The following is a 12,273-nucleotide window of genomic DNA, read 5'->3' as shown; positions in this document are numbered from 1 at the left end:
GAGCAAACTGGCTTGGTTTGTCATGGGAGCTTCAGTTCCATGGTACTTTTTTTGTTTGTTTGTTTTTCTCTTCTTTAGTGGGAATTGTGTAATAACTTGATAAAAGCCACTTACTTATTTTGGAACTTGGCCATTAAAAAGCACCCAATTTCTTTCCTATGACAGGCTGGCACTCAAGCCCCCACAATCAAAGTTATGAAAGTCACGCTCAAATCATGTTAGGGGAAGATGCTGGAGGTGTCTGTGATGAAGGTATGCAGGGTCCACCAGGAATGCTACATGTGCTGAAGTGTTTTAGGAGAACAGGGTCTCTTTTCATTTCCCCACCGGAAAATGCCATCTGTCGAGAGGCACAGCATTTATAACGTCTGAGTGCAATTGTGGATGGGCGTTTAAAAGGCACAATTATTCCAGGCTTCCTTCATGCGTGTCACTTTAATATACCTTTCCATGGTGTTTTCAGTTGCCCTCTAGGGGTAGATCTAGAAATTCAACACGGGTGAGCCTTTGAGGTGGTAGTCAGCTTGCAAGGGTAGGGATGACATATGGTTTAGGGATGGCTTAGGGATGCTTTTTGAAGCTGTTTTTACTTATCGTGTGCTTATGAGGGCTGGCTAGAAAAGAGATGATGGAAACTACTGATGGACAGAGCACACCCCCACATCTTCAGCATCAGTGCTGGGGTGTTCTACATTATAACATAGGCATGAATAAAAAGAATGTTCTGAGCTCTATTAACTTCACTTGAAAATAATGTATCCCTTTATAAAAATGTGTAAAACAGGAGAAATTGTAATATTACTATTTTTTGAGCAAGTACCATCTACCAGATACTTATTTGTTCATAATATATATTTATGTCTCTATCTACATGCACATATGTAAGTATACTTTTACTAGATGTTCTGATTGACTGGTTTTACAAAAAAGCTATAAAATTGTATAGACTGAATTTTCTGAGAACTTTGGGTCAGGCTTTTTCTCTACAATTACAATGATTTAGCTCATTTTAAAGATCTTATGAAACTGATATAGGTTGGGGTGAAGAAACTGGCTCAGTAATTGAAGTTCATATGTCTGTGAGTGAGTGATGGGGAGATAACACAAGGTTTGCCTTTGTTTGGTGGTATTGGTGATTGAGCCAGGTCCTCAAGTTCACTAAGCATGCACCTTACTTTAACTCACCCATACTCTCAGCCCAGAATCCTTTTAACCATGATGCTATACTTAGACCATATCCTAGATAAGGAAATAGGGTGCGTTAGTTACTTATGGCCAGCCAGCAGCTCCTGTGCTGCTGGAGTTGAAAACATAGGTTTCTACTCTTTCACTAAGAAAAAGGAAGCCAGCCAGGTATAGTGTACATACCTATAATCCCAGCACTCTAGGGGACAGGGGCAAGCAAATCTCTGTGAGTTTCAGGTCAGAGTGGTCTACAAAATGAGTCTAAGGCAGCCAAGTCTACACACACAAGGAACTCTGTCTCAAAGGGAGGGATAACAGAGGGGGGAAAAGGAAACAAGAAAAAGAAAAGAAAAGAAAAAGGAAGCCTGGATATGGTGATCCATGCTATGCCTAAGAACTTTTTCTTAGGCGCCTTTTATGATACATTCTGCAGTAGTCTTGATGGGTTATACTTTGTAGGTGAGTGTGGCAGTAACCAAACTGAACAATGATTACTATAGTACAAGGGTACCTAATATATGTCACTGACCATTAAGCTTTTCTGACTGAGTGATAGGTTGTCTAGTCTAATATGTTGAAGTTCTTTATTTTTAAATTATTTTACTTTAAAATATTTTTATTGACTTTTTGGCACACAAAAATGTTTTCCCTCTTTCACCTGCCTCACCTCCCCAACTTCAAGTCCTTTCTTTATCTCTCCATTTAGAAAACAAATGAAGCAAACCAGAATAGTAAAAAAAAAAAAAAACCCACAAAAAAACCCTTGAAAGTACAAAATCAGAAACAATATTAAACAAACAAAACACAAATAAGACAAAAAATTGCATAACCAGAGCAATATGAGACCAAAAGTCTATAAAAATATCACTGAATTCATTGTGTGTTCTCTATCACTGCTGGGCCTGAAACTTACCCTTAACTGTGTTTAATAAATTCAATGGGACACCATTGGGGAAAACTAATTTTTTCTTTGCAAGTGGATGTCAGTTGGAGACAGCTTCTTGGTTGGGCGTGAGAGCTCATATCCACTTTCTCCCTTTCACTGTTGGAGCCATCTCTGACTTGAACCGATGTAGGCCCTGTGCATGCCACAGTCGCTACAAGTTCATATGTGCATCTGTCCTGTTGTGTCTGAAAGACACTCTTTTCTTTACCATCCCCTCTATCTTATACAATTGCCTCCTTTTCTGAGTGGGGAGTGGTTTGATGAAGATATGAGAATTTAGGACTGAGTGTTCCAATTTCTCTTATTCTCTGTACCTTGCACAGAATTGGGTTTCTGTGTACTAGAAGGAGAAGCTTTTATGATGACGGCTGAGTAAGACACTCATCTGTGAGTATAGCAGAATGTCATTAGGAGACATTTTATTGTGATGGTCCTTTAACAGAAAAACAGCTATTTGGTTTTTCCCTGGGCCCATGGCCTATCCAGTCTCAGGGTTTTGGCCACTTGAACAGAGTCAAGTATGTGTTCCACCTTGTGGAATGGGCCTTAAATCCAACCAGAGAGTGGTTGGTTACTCACACAATATTGGTGCCACTATTGTACCAGCATGCCATGAAGGCAGGACACCATTGTAGATCACACGTTTTGTAGATGGGTTGGTGTTTGCCTTTCTCCTCTCGAAGCATGCAGAAAACCTTCCAGGATCATGAACACTAGTCAGTAGGGATGAAAGCTCTAGGTAGGTACCAGCTTGACTTCTCTGTGTTCAAAGAGATATTTAAGTAATATCTTTAGAAACAAGCCCTTACCATCAGTTTGTGAAGAGCAACCAAGAGCTTTGATAATAAGCCTAGGTTGTTTGGGTGGTTTCTATGGGGACTCTTTGGCCAACAACTTGATTAGATGCAATTCATTCCTAGCACTAGAGGTTGAACTTGGTGGCAAAAGATGTCTAGGGGCATTAACTCCCCCATTATTTGGTGATTCCATTTAGATTTTTTCTATGTATTTAAAAAAGCTTCTCATATAGTAGGTTTCCATATGATCCCTCAAATGGCCCTTAGTGTTAGTTGTTCCTCTCTGTATCCCCCCTCTTCCACTACCTTTCCTTTTTTATACTCTTGCTATAGTTTCTCCTCTGTTTCCATAGCTATATATTTTATACCCCCTTTCCTTGGAGTTCCTCTCTACCACACTAATCCTTTAATCTATATCTAACTATATATCTAAACCCTCAATGGTAACATGGATTGTAATATGCCTACACAAGTCTTGAAAGCTAACATCAACATATAAGAGAATATATACAATATTTGCCATTTGGGGTGGGATACCTCAGGTGATTGTTTCTAGCTCCATACATTTACCTGAAATTTTCATTTTTTTCAACAGCCAATTAACATTCTCTTATGTAAATGCACCATATTTTCACTATCCATTCACCCACTGGTAGACATACAGGCTGTTTCCAAGTTCTACTATGAGTAGAAGAGCAATGTGCATGGATGACCAAGTATCTCTCTCTGTAGTGGAATGTGGAATCCTTTGGATATAAGCTCAAGAATGGAGTGGGTGGATTTTGAGGTTAAATCCAAGCTTCCTCAGAAACTACCACACTGATTTCCACAGTTGTTGTACAAGTCTGGACTTCCACTAACAATGGATGAATATTCTCCTTAGTTTACATTCTTGCCAGCAGAGCTGCCATTTGTTTGTTTGTTTTATCGTGACCATTCTGATTTGTATAAGATAAAATTTCAAAGTAGCTTTGCTTTTCATTTCTCTGATGATTAAGTATGTTGAACATTTTAAAAAGAGGTTGTGTTTCTTTCTTACTTTCTTTTTTAAAAAAAGAATATCTGTACCCCATTTTAAAATTGGGCTATATGACGATTTCTGGATTTAATTTTTATTTTATTTTTTTAGCTCTTTATATATTTTATATATTAGGCCTCTATATATACCTGGTTAAATCCATCTGGTTAAAAATATTTTTCATTCTGTAGCCCGCTGCTTTCTCTGCATGACAGAGTTCTTTGCCATAAGAAGCCTTTCTGTTTCATAGGTACCATTTATTAATTGTTGTTCTTAGTTCCTATGCTATCAGTGCTCAGAAGATCTTTTCCTTTGTCAGTGATTTCAGGGCTATTTCCAATTTTCTTTTCTATTGGATTTAATATATTTGGTTTTATGGTGAGGTCCTTGATTCATTTGGAGTTGTGTTTTATACAGGGTGATACACACAGTTCTATCTGGACTTTTCCACATGCAGCCATCCAGTTTGGAGATTTGTTGAAGACGCTGTCTAAAAAAGAAAAAACAAACAAAAAAACCCCAGTATATATTTTTTGCTTCCTTGTCACAAGAACAGGTGTCCGTAGATATGTAGACTTATGTCTTGGTCTTCAATTTGATTTTACTGATCAATGTGTCTGTTTTAATGTCAATACCACACTGCTTTTAGTGCTATGGCACTATAGTACAACTTGAGATGTGGGATGGTGATAATTCCAGACGTTCTCTTATTATTCAGGATTGTTTCAGTTATCCAAAGTCTTTTGTCTTTCCATATGAAGCTGAAAAGTGTACTTTCAAGTTTGCAGAGGAGAATCATCGTGGAATTTTGATGGGGATTACATTGACTCTGTAGATTGCTTTTGGTAAGATGACCACTTTCACTGTGTTAATCCTACTGATTTGTAGGCTTGGGAGATCTTTTTATCTTCTGATGATGTATTCTTCAACTTCTTTCTTTGGAGTCTTAAATTTTATTATATAATTCTGTCACTTGCTTGATTAGAATTATCCCAAGATATTTTATTTTTTTAATGCAGTCTGTTTGTTATTTGTATATAGAAAGGCGACTCATTTGTGTGTGTGTGTGTGTGTGTGTGTGTGTGTGTGTGTTAATTTTATATCCTGCTACTTTGGTGAAAATGTTTAGCAGCTGTAGAAGTTCCGTTTTTTTGTATATAAAATAATGTATGTATAAAATAATTTCATAAGCAAATAAGATACTTTGACTTTTTCCTTTCTTCTTTCTTCCTATTTGCATCCCCTTGATCTCATTCAGTCATCTTATTGCTCTAGCTAAGACTCAAGTGTTATATTGAATAGGAATAGAAAGAGTGGAAAACCCTGTCTTGTTCCTGATTTTACCGGAAATGCTTTGCATTTCTCTCCACTTAAGTTGATGTTAGGTGTGGGTTTGCTTTAATTCTTCTTTATTATATTGCGATATGTCCCCTGTCTTCCAAATCTCTCCAGGAATTACATTATGATGGGATATTAGATTATGTCAAAGGCCATCTCTATATCCACTGGCATGATCATGTGATTTTTGTGTCAGTCTCTTCATGTGGTGGATTAAATTTGTTTGTTTAAGTGTATTAAATTGTCTTTGCATGTCTTAGAGAAGCCTACTTGATCATGGTAGGTGATCTTTTTGGTGTGTTCTTGGATTCAGTTTGCAAGTATTTTATTGAGACGTTTTACATTTGTCTGTAATTCTCTTTCTTTGTTTGATCTTTGGATGATTTTTGTATCAGGTTAATTGGGGCCATGAAAAAAGAATTAGGAAATGTTTCTTTAGTTTCTATTTTGTAGAATAATTTGAGCAGTACAGGTGTTAATTATTCTTTGATGGTCTGGTAGGATTCTGTGCTGAATCTATCTGGCCCTGGGTTTCTTCTGTTAAGAGAATTTCAATTACTGTTTCTATTTTACTAGGGGTTATGGATCTGCTTAAATTGATTATCTTCTTGATTTAACTTTGGTAGGTTGTTATCATGAAATTAATGAATTTCATTTAGATTTTCCAGTTTGCTGGAATACAAATTTTGTAGTGTGTCCTTATGAATCTCTGGCACTCCTTATTGTCTGATGCTCTCCTTTTTATCTCTAATTTTATTTATTTTGATCTTCTCTCTATGTCTTTTAGTTAATTTGGCTAATGGTTTATCAATATTATTGATTTTCTCAAAGCAACAACTCTTGGTTTTATTGATTTTTTGTTTCTTTTTATTTATTTCAGCCCTGAGTTTGATTATTTATTGCCATATATTCTTCTTGTGTATTATTTCTTTTTGTTTTAGAGGTTTCAGGTGTGTCATTAAGTTGTTAATATGATCTCTCCAATATTTTGCATTGGCATTTAGTGCTATTAGCTTTCCTTTTAGAACTGCCTTCATTGTGTTCCATTGGTTGGGGTATATGTTTTGTTTTCATTTTCATTCAGTTTGAATAAGTTTTTAATTTCCTTTTAAATTTCTGTCTTGACATAATTTTTCAGCCAGAAGTGAGTTCTTTAGTCTGCATGAGTTTTTATACCTTTGCCTTTTCTGTTGTTGCTGATATTCAGCTTCAGTCAGGTAGGATGTGAGGCATTATTTGAATTAGGGAAGGACATTTTAAAAACACATGAAATGAAAATAAAAGCACAACTTATCAAGACTTTTAGTATACAGTGAAGGCAGTTCTAGGGGAAAAGTTTATAGGTATATGTACTTACACTAAGAAACCAGGGCCATTTCAAATATTATAATCACATGCCTTCAGGTCTCAGGAAAATTAGAAAAGTAAAGCTTAAAACAGTAGACAGAAAAAAAATCAGGATATAAATTAGTGAAATGTAAGTAAAGGAATCAGAAAAATAGCTAAAATAGACAAGATTGAATGACCCTCAACCAAAAGAAAGAGGTCCAAATTAATAAAATTAGGAGAAAAGAGGACATTACTATAGATTCCAATGAAATATAGAGATTTAACAGGCAGCACTTTAAATGCTTATATTCTAAAACTATGAAAAAATCTAGAAGAAAAGGATAAACTCCCAGATACCTATGACCTACCAAAATTAAGTCAAGCTATAACTTAATAGATTTGTAACAGGCAATGATGTTGAAGTGGAAACAAAGTCTCCCAATAAATAAAAACCCAGGACCAGGTGTGTTCACAGATAAATTCTATCAATCTTTAAGAAAGAATTAATACTCATGGTTGTCAAATTATCAAAACCAGGCATGAAAAAAATCCTTCTTTGAATTGTTGTCCAAAAGACCATTTCTATTTTTCTTGGTAGCTTTCTCTCCAACAACGGGGTAGAAGTTGTTTCTATTGCTGAAGACTCTATGCACTTCAGAAAACAGGACACAAAGGCTACTGAGCTGGACTCAGAAGCTTCCTTCATGATGCCTAGCTTTCATGGAACCAGAAGGCACCATGCAAGCTTTCCAAAGGAGGAAAGCAACCAACAGTCCTACCCTGCTATAATGCCCATGGACCACAACAATTAGCATGACCATAACCCTTAGGTTAATGAAGTGGTGGCATGCGTTACCCTGGCAGTAACCAATAGATCTCTAATTGCACTAAAGACTTGTTCAACAAGATGGAAACATGTCTGGTAATGGAAATCTAGCCAACTACTCAGGGCCAGTGAAGTCATGGATCTTGGAGGAGAACCCACAACTGCCACTGTACTAAACCAGCACAATCCCTAACTACATTCTAAGTATTTATTCTTATACTCACAGATAAGTGTAGTCCTCACCCCTCATCAAGAAAACTTTTCCTTGAGTGACTACTACAGAAAATCACAACCAATCAATATGAGTGTGTGGAGGCCAGTCCCAGTGGACATACCTACAAATCAACCTCTTCACATACAGCTTAGAGGATGTTAGGAGCTGAAAGATTTATGAGGCAGAGGATCAGGAAGTTTACTACGTGTGTCTGAGGAATGTCAGATGCTACACCCATAAAATCTCACCAAAATGACTGCCTACTCATAAGGTGAAAGAGAACAATAAACATCCAAAGTGGACACGGGACAGTCTATGAGGCCTCACACTACAAAAAGAACTATAGACAACTGAGGAACACTGGGAGTGAATGGGAGAAATCATCTTCCCTAGGGACTATTTAATACTAAATGGGCTGTCTTGAAAACATTCAAACAATGAACATTAAACATATTGAACAGGTTGTGTTTATGTATTTAGGAATATATCCCTATATGTCATAACACCAATTAATGAAAAAGGGAGATCATGAATTAGAAAGAGAGAAAGGAGGGGTATATGGGAGGGTTTGGAGGAAGGAGAGTGAGGGAGAAAATGATGTGATTATAATCTCAAAAACTGAAAAAATAAGGATAGGCAAGAACTTTCTGGAAAGATTTAGGCAGCTCAAGAAGTAATTATAAGAACTGACAAATGGGATTGTATAAAATTTAGAAAAAACTTTTGCACAACAAAGGACCTATATTCATCATAGAGAAAAAAGAGCCTGCATTAATGGGAGAAAATATTTATTAATGCTATATATCTGTTAGATTAGTATCTTAACTATATTAAAACTCCAAAATATAAATACTAAAAAAAAAAAAACCAACCCAAAACAAACAAAAAACCACAGTAACTCAATAAATGAAAATAAACTGGACAGTTCAAAGAAGAAATAGAAATAGAAATGGCCAATAAATAAATGAAAAATGTTGAGCTTCCTTGGCCATCAGGGAAGTAGAAATGAAGACTACATTGATGATCTCCATCAAGGCTGGTGGATCTGGACCCGGGGAGCCTGCACAAGGACAATGTATGCAATAAAGCCAATGGACACCTCATTCTCCAAGGTTGTGGAGAGAGTGGGGACTGCCTCTGACACGAACTCTGGTGCCCCGATTTGATCACTTCCCTTTGGTGGGGAGGCCTGGCAGCACACAGAGGAAGGGGAAGCAGGCTATCTGCATGAGAACTGATAGGCTGTGGCCATATGGTGGGGGAGGAGGTCCCCTTCTGTCAGAGATCTAGGGGAGGGGAATAGGGTGAAAGAGGGAGGAAGAGTGGGAATGGAAAGATACAAGCAAGGGGATAACATTCAGGATGTAATCTGAATAAATTATAATAAGTTAAAATTAATCCATACAAAAAAAAACTACTTTGAGTTCCACCTCACTTTAATGAGAAAGGCTATCCACAAGAAAACAAATGCTGTTGAGAATGTGGGGAAAGAGAACACTTAAACATTCCTGGTGTAAGTGCAAGCTAGTGCCTCTACTATGGAAGTTAATAGGGACATTCCTCATAGAACTACATAATGGAGCTACCCTATGTTTCAGCTATACAGCTCTCCTTGTTATATCTCCAAAGGAATCTATGTCCCCACACCATAGGAATGTTTGCCAACCCATATGATTGTTACACTGTTAATAATTCCTAAAATGTGGAGCCAGCACATATGCCCACCAACAGGGAATATGTAAAGAAAATGTAGCATATGGATGCTATGGGATTGTATTTAGCTAATAAAAGTGAAATTATGTCATTTTCAGGAAAAGGGCTTAACATCATGTTAAGTGAAACAAGACCCAAAAAGACAAATATCAAGTTTTCTTTTATATGCAAAATTTAGATTTAAATATATAATTATGTGACATATTAATGACATTAAAATAGAAGACACGATGGGGACATGAAAGGAAAAGTGATGGAAGGATAATTAATACTACATTCTTCTCATATGTGGAATCTATCCATATCTATCTATCTATCCATTATCTATTATCTAGCAACCATCATATGATTAAAATCAGAAGAGGAGCCATTTTTGGGGAGGGAGGGGACTGGTGGGAAAGGTGGGAGAGCCAACAAGAAAAATTTATAGGGGCTGGTTGTGAGCAAAATACAATGACATATGTTTTAAAACATCATGGTGATGGTCACTGTTTAATACACAAGCTATTTTAAGAGTGATTAATATTTAAATCTTTCTCATGACCATGAGACCTTCATTGCCTCTTAACAGGTGGAAATTGATGATGCTGTCCAGTCAGGGTTGGCCTCAGAACTTGTATTGACAGGCAGCTGTGAGCTAATAAGCAGCAAGTCTGAGCTAAGATCAGATGAGTGATTGTGTCTCCGTTAGGACTCTCGCTTTCTCTATGCCACGAAACAGATGTTCTTCAGAGACCCCACACAGGCAAGCCACAGCACACTCTCCTCCTGCAGGCATGGGTGATACCTGTTGTTTGTATGAATTCCACTTTGCTTTCAAGACCAGGAGAATTTGAGCATTGATCTGTGGCTTTGTGGAGCTAGTCCTTTTAATGTCTACGTTTCCAGTCAAGCACTCAGGCCCATGAAAACTGATGTGTAGGCTTGTTTTCTTCCCATTAAACATCCCATGAGTTCTTATTTCTGCACATCACTATGTCCTACCTAATTTTCAGGCAGGATTTTCCTCACTAGCAGATGAGAACATTCATTGACATAGTCACTTAGGAAAGAGTCTGGGTCTTGGCCAACCTGGTCAGCCAATGTTACGGTATTTATTTATTAACAAGCAACTCTTAAGTGATTAAAAATCAACTAGTCATAAATGTGTCAGCAGTCTATCTTCCTCTACATCCCCATGTTTTTAAAACTTCTCACACTAACTTCCCAGAGGATTGCCTTGACCTTGAAGCTTTGATGGCTTTGTAAGGCTCATTCTCCTGAGGTTTCAGTGACCTAGTGTTCTTGGCGTTTATGGTAACTAACTTTAGGTGCAGTTCTGACGTGGGCTGCAAAACCACTGTGTGTGCTTCCTTACTTCTTTTCATTCTCCGATCTGGTATTTCCTCTTTAGCATTTGAGCTTTGGACTGAAAAAAAAAATAGCTCTATAAATTAAGAGTATAAACTTCATCCTGACACCATTCTGATCCCTCTTCCTGTCCTCCCCCTGAGCTTTAGTCTCTGTAGCTCCCTGGAGAACTAGGCCTTCACACTGGACACCTCCTAGGATGCTGATGGACTGCAGGTGATGCAGGAAAAATCATGGCACTTCCACCGACTGCCACAGACAAGACTCCCTGCGTTTTAGAGGTTTCTGTTTATGTGTCGTGTTGTTGTTTTTGTATTTTTTGGTACAGCACTGAGAGAATTATTTTCACTTTTTTTTTCTTTTTTAAAAAAGATTTTATTTATTCTTTATACAGCATGTGTGCCTGCATGCCCCTCTGAGCCATCTCTCTAGCCCTCAACTTTTTTTTTTCAACCATCAGTTTAGAAGTTCAAAAAGCTGGGCTGGAGAGATGGCTCAGAAGTTAAGAGCACTGTCTGCTCTTCCAAAGGTTCTGAGTTCGATTCCCAGCAACCACATGGTGGCTCACAACCATTTATAAAGAGATCTGGTGCCCTCTTTTGGTGTGAATGTGTACAGGCAAGCAGAACACTGTATACATAATACATAAATAAATAAATATTAAAAAAAGAAGTTAAAAAAGCTGCACTAAGAAAACAGCTTCTCTGAGCTTGCTCATAGGAAGGGAAAATGCATTTATTCAGGATCCGAGAAGACGAGGGAAGGGTCCCTGGCTCCTTCCTTCCCTCCCCATCCTACCATCTGAAGGGTGCAGAAGATACAGAGCCTTCTAGAGTTTTCAGGATGCCCCCAGGATGCCATGGACCTACAGCCTACGTTGCATTTATTTCTTTTTAAAAATGTGTTTGTTTTTTTATTTAATTACTGTGTGGGGACCCACAATGCCATGGGACACATGAAGTGGTGAAAGCAACTTTGGAGAGTCTGTTCCCCTGGAATCAGTGTAAAGAACGGAGGGAGAGAAGAAACTCAGGGTGCCAGGGACAAGGGCCATGACTTCTGAGTCAGCTCACTAGCCTGCTATTCATTTCCTATCCAAGTGAATAAGTATAGAAAAATATAACTTTTGGGAGGAGGATTGCTGGTGATCTTACTCCTAATTTTGCAAATTCTAGGCAAGCAATTTACCAACTGAGCTCTATAGCCCTAGCTTGAGAAAAATACAACTTAGACTCAAATGGCTCCAAGTTTAGTGCTCTAGTTTTGGGTGACCAGGTTTTAAGAGGACTAGTGCATACCAATCACATTACTACAGATGAAAAGGCCACCCATCTCTACCCTGTTCCTTTTGATTCTGTAGTTCTGATTTTTGGCATCTGTCAGAATCACATGGAAGATTCTTTTTTGTTTGATTTTGTTTTCTCAAGATAGGATTTCTCCATGTAGCCCTGGCTGTCCTGGAACTCAGAGATACACCTCTGTCTCCTGAGTGCTGGGATTAAGGTGAGCAGCACCGCGCCCCTGCACATGGAAGATTCTTGAAACACAGATTGCTGG

This window comes from Acomys minous (assembly GCF_964271855.1).
Source record: "Acomys minous genome assembly, chromosome: 6".
Classification (NCBI taxonomy): domain Eukaryota; kingdom Metazoa; phylum Chordata; class Mammalia; order Rodentia; family Muridae; genus Acomys; species Acomys minous.
The sequence above is the reverse complement of the archived record's forward strand: the minus strand, read 5'-3'. Positions refer to the sequence as shown.